Consider the following 6,000-nt stretch of genomic DNA (forward strand, 5'->3'; position numbering starts at 1 on the left):
TGAGGTCCTTTGTAACACAGAATATAACAGAGTTTACAGAGAATGTGTACTTATGTGCTATTGAATATTATCTTATTCCATCAACTAGGAACTGCAAACTTGAAGAAATCATAATATGAATTAAAGTAGACATGGGGTTTATTTCAATGAGACAGTTACATTTCCCTTAACATGTCAAATAAGTTGTGTTCAGACATTCAGCTTGCAATTCATTACTACCCCACTAAAGGATCTGTTGGTCAAAAAGGGATACTTACAAAAAAATACCATTGGACGCTATGTCAATCGACTGAACATATCTTAATTAGCAGCAAAGCAAAATGTGAAATTACAACAAATATTGTATGCATAAGGACCAAACGGCAGAAAAAGACCTAGGTTTTTATCAAGACTTTGTAGATCGTTTAAGTTGAAAATGGGTGCGTCAGCTTAATATGTTTCTACTAATGGTATAGTTCTCTTTTGACAATAATTACTAGAAACATTACTTTGACTCTAAAATTATAATTGACTTTTCTATTTCTACCAGGCTAGTTTAATTGATTCAGTGGTTTTCTTTGCATTCATGTATAAACATGTCAATTGGCTTCTTAATAGGAAGTGTTTGTTGGGTATTTGGAAAAACTTTTTTTATGATATATTTTTCAATTAGTATATAGAAAAGAGTCTTAATCATGTTTGTCAAATGTCATGTCTTCCTTGTTTTGTGTGGTATGTGGTCTATTCTACACTTCATTCTGTTACTAACTATTGAACAATTGCTAAGGAGCAGGATCATCTTTTCCTTGCGGAGCAACTGAGATCACCTCCAGTTTTTGGTGGGGTTCTTGTTGTTCAGTCTTTGGTTTTCTGTTTTGTGTTCTGTGTAATGTTGTTTGTCTGTTTGTCTGTCTGTCTGTTTGTCTTTATTACTTTTTTTAGCCATAACGTTGTCAGTTTATTTCGACTTATGAGTTTGAATGTCCCTTTGGTATCCTTCGCCTCTCTTTTTCTACATTGTATCTAGAACGTTAAGGTTATCAAAAAATTCTTTCAGTCGAAGATTTTGATTGAGCGTAATTCCTAAAAATAAATGTACCCTAGTGTGAGAAAATGAAATGTTCGAGTGTATTTTGATAATTGGTCTCTTTGTACAAAGAATTTGTTTATAAGAATATCCAGCAAAATATTTTTTGAGGCAGTAAATAAGATATTATATTGCTGAATACAAATGTATTCATGGCCAACGATTTTTTTAAATGATGAGGCAGATGAGCCGTAAAGTTAACTCCTGTATTACAATTTATTTTACTAAATTGATATTTCATATAATTTGCGCTCCATGTCACATCACATTTAATGTTAAGGTTGTATGATTTTTAAATTTTACTTCATATCGTAGATTGAAGACTCTGGATAAAAAGACTATTTTTTCTTTTTGTTTAGTATTCTTGAATTTCTAAATGACAATTCATTTATATTTGTATCTGTGTATGCCTGCCACTCCAATACGCAATCAGTGATTCTGGCATTAAACGAGGACCAGGAATATAAAAGGTAAACAAACGTGATGATTTTTGTTACATTGCCGAAAATTGAATTTCTTAGGGCAGTTATGAATATAAATCGTCTACGTACGGTGTTTACAACTACATGACTATATGCTTTTTAATAGTTTCCTAATTTATGGTACATTGCTGTGTGAACTATCATATTTGTTAAACTCAAACTATGCTGGTACCATCACTAATGAGGTCTTATGGTCGCAGTTGCTAATTGTTTGACCAATATACATTTAGTGTACAAAATATGACTGGAATCGTTATCTTAAATCATGCTCAGCCTTTCAGTCCATTTGAAGACCTATCCACTGCGGCACAGTCATTACTTTCAGACAATTCGCTTGCCGTCAATTGAGATTTGTTCAGTCCATGTTCAGACTGTTCAGTATTTGTTATTTTCCTGTACAAAACAATGACATTCTGAATTGACTAAAAAGCTATTGAACATTACTAGATGGACTGCAAGCAAAATGTATGAACAGTACTGAATTTACAACACGAAAATATCTTAAAAGTATCTTGAACTCTTGAAAAGACTTAACCTTTTTATGTTCAGATTTTTCAGGTGCTGTTAAGATCAAAATGACCGATTAAGACTTAAATGCATATACTAGTGTTATGTATTTTATATTAATTCTTTGATAATGTGTTTTTGCAGTTGGGGGGAAAAATAGATGCCCCAGTTTAGTATTTTCTAACTGTATACTCATTTATTCTATCTATTTATCTTTTTTCATAGACTAGATAGGATGTACATATTTAAACAGTTTGGTTAACATATGAAAATACTGTTATTCTGTTGAAAGATTTATAAAATTTAACCTTTAACATTATATATATTTCATATTATATAAGTGTTAAGCTAAATACTCAAGTTTCGTGTTTCAAGTTTCATGTTTCCATACAAAACTATTATAGTCTGGTAAAATAAACTATCATAATGTTTTAACAATGCGAGTGTACTTTAAGGGATCGAAACTGCGTTCTTTCATTTGTAAAATCTTTTTTTTTTCAGTTATTTATAGCAGAAAGATAAATGGATTTTCAATGCGCAGAAGGCACTATATACCAAAAAGTAAAAAGGAAAATTTTTGATGAATAAGAAATCAGAAAAAAAATATGTTATTTAATGATACATGAACTATATTTATCGTTTACCTCAATGTTGATATTAAGGACAATTTTTTTGGGGGGGAGGGGGTGTCTAAATTAAAAACGATAGAACTTTTTAATACGTTGCAAAAATGCTGTTATACTTGTACTATAATATTTTGAAAACCAACGGCCTTTTATATTCAAATAACGAAAAAAGAAAACACGATGTGATTGACAGCAACCAACGATAACTTATGAATGACCGGCTTCTCACTTTGGGCAGGCACATGCAGAATGTGGCGGGGTAAAACATGTTTACAAGCGCTCATCCCTCCGCTAACCTGGTGCAGTCGTGTTACAGCATGCCTTAGGAAACTGACATTATCATGATGCTGGAATTGTTTTTTATTTACAACTTAGTTTTTACACTTTGTCGGCATGTTTCAACCGAGTCGGCATTTCTATTTGAGCCAACTGTGTTCTCTTTTTGCCGAATTCATCCATTTGAGGCATACATTATACAGGACTTTCTAAATAAGAAGACAGTATCATCATTGAACATCCCGTTCAACAACATACTAGAACATGATGTTTTTTTTAATGACAACCATGATGATTGTATATGTCCCATTTCACTTGATAGGGATACCATGATGATTGTTTATGTCCCATTACACTTGATAGGGATACCATGATGATTGTTTGTGTCTCATTACACTTGATAGGGATATCATGATGATTGCATATGTCCCATTACACTTGATAGGGATACCATGATGATTGTATATGTCCCATTACACTTGATAGGGATACAATGATGATTGTATGTGTCTCATTACATTTGATAGGGATACCATGATGATTGTATATGTCCCATTACACTTGATAGGGATACCATGATGATTGTATATGTCCCATTACACTTGATAGGGATACCATGATGATTGTATATGTCCCATTACATTTGATAGAGATACCATGATGATTGTATATGTCCCATTACACTTGATAGAGATACCATGATGATTGTATATGCCCCATTACATTTGATAGGGATACCATGATGATTGTATATGTCCCGTTACACTTGATAGGGATACCATGATGATTGTATATGTCCCATAACACTTGATAGGGATACCATGATGATTGTATATGTCCCATTACACTTGATAGGGATACCATGATGATTGTATATGTCCCATTACACTTGATAGGGATACCATGATGATTGTATATGTCCCATTACATTTGATAGGGATACCATGATGATTGTATATGTCCCATTACACTTGATAGAGATACCATGATGATTGTATATGTCCCATTACACTTGATAGGGATACCATGATGATTGTATATGTCCCATTACACTTGATAGGGATACCATGATGATTGTATATGTCCCATTACACTTGATAGGGATACCATGATGATTGTATTTGTCCCATTACACTTGATAGGGATACCATGATGATTGTATATGTCCCATTACACTTGATAGGGATACCAAGTTATGTTTTCTCATATATATTGACTCGTAGCAAGAACCTCATAATGAAGGTAGATTGGGAAAAAAATGATGATATACCAGGGCTTGTATTTCCCATCACGATTTCCTTAATAAATGCTTGTTGTCTACATGGAATCTTCTGAATCACGGGTTTCTCGCCAATCCCATCGAAAATTTTAAGGAAACGATCACAAGTTAATTGTGCGTTATGGACTATCTGTGTAAAAAATGGCAAGTTATTCGTTATTTTTGTCGTTACCACAATCCTATCCTCCGTTTCTCGATTGCGACATCACCGAGTGCGAATTATCACCGAAGTATTTTCTTTCACACGACAAGTGCCAAGAGTGATACAGTTAATGGCTATCCTTTTGGACCACCTGAGTTTACCTAGTGTTCATGATGTTCATGTGTATGGTCCTCCGTTTTCTGTAGGCTGCCTTGTGTTTTTTTCCGTCGTATTTCTTATCGTCATGGCGTTGTCTGTTTTTCTTCAACTTTGGTTTTTTTATTGCCACTTTGGTATCTTCTCCACCCTTTTCACTAGCAAAATTATTTGTCTGAACTATCTCAGCCAGAAAAAATAGGCAAGTCTCATGCTAAAGATATAATACAATGACCACTGAGTACACGGAACATTTTTTGTTTGCACCAAAACTCAAATATACTACTTTTAATTAGTTTTAACACTATGCAACTTGACGGCTCTTATAGTTTGGCATTGTACAAGGTCATACTTTTCCTAGAGAACTTATGTCGTCTTAACACTAAATCTGTTACAGGTGTATTGATTGATAATGATATATTCACATTTTGTCACCAGGGACCTTTCATGGCTCACGTTGCTCATTGTTATTGGTGAATTGTAGTTATTTGTATTTGGTCTTTGGTAGATACCACTTCTTCTTATTTTTTTATATTTCACCAGCGGTATTATTGAAGATTAAATTATATTGCTAAATATGTGCGTTGAAATAGCTTCAGCAAGATCTCAGAAAGGACAGAAGTATGAATTAATTATAGTACAATGAATGAATGAATATATAGTAAGCCAATATTCAGCGAATAATATATAATTGCACCTAGGATTGCCACCAACAAACAAACATATGATTATATGGTATGGGTTTTGCTAATTGTTGAATGCCACACGGTGTTATAGAAGATAACATGCTCGTCATTTGGACTTTGGTGGATAGTTGTCCTCACATCTTATTTTTACATACAGACATATTTTAAATATCTAAATAGTCTAAATAGACCAGTCGTCTTCCAAAATGATTATGGCTATATTTCATGCCAATAAACGTTAAGATTTCATTTAAAAAAAATCAATCAAACAAACCAGTCCGACATTAAAGAATAAGTATAGAAATTATGGATAGAGATGCAAAGAGGCGTAAACAGTGAATAAAACCAATATAAATTCTTATGAATTGTCTTTCTTTCATTACAGCTTCATATAACAGATCACTGAAAATATATAAATGAACTAATGAATGAATGAATGAATGAATGAATGAATGAATGAATGACAAAGCCTCTCTTGAGAAAAAGAAAGAGTCAAGCTATCTATTGAAAAAATTGCAGATGTTACTATATTATAAAGCAACAGAGACTACTATTACACAGTCATGTAATAGTATTCTCAGATAGCAAGTCTGGGAATTTTAGATTCATACATTCCTTTACGTGTGTGTAACAACTCAGTCATCACAACATGGGAATGTTCATTCTAAATCATTTCGTCACCGGAACAAGATAGTACAGTAATACATTTTCAATGTATTTGACACGTGTCTATCATATGAATTATGATTTTTTTCCGTCATATACAAGAAAAAAATAGAA

This window comes from Mytilus californianus, unplaced genomic scaffold (genome assembly GCF_021869535.1).
Source record: "Mytilus californianus isolate M0D057914Y unplaced genomic scaffold, xbMytCali1.0.p SCAF_11, whole genome shotgun sequence".
NCBI lineage: Eukaryota > Metazoa > Mollusca > Bivalvia > Mytilida > Mytilidae > Mytilus > Mytilus californianus.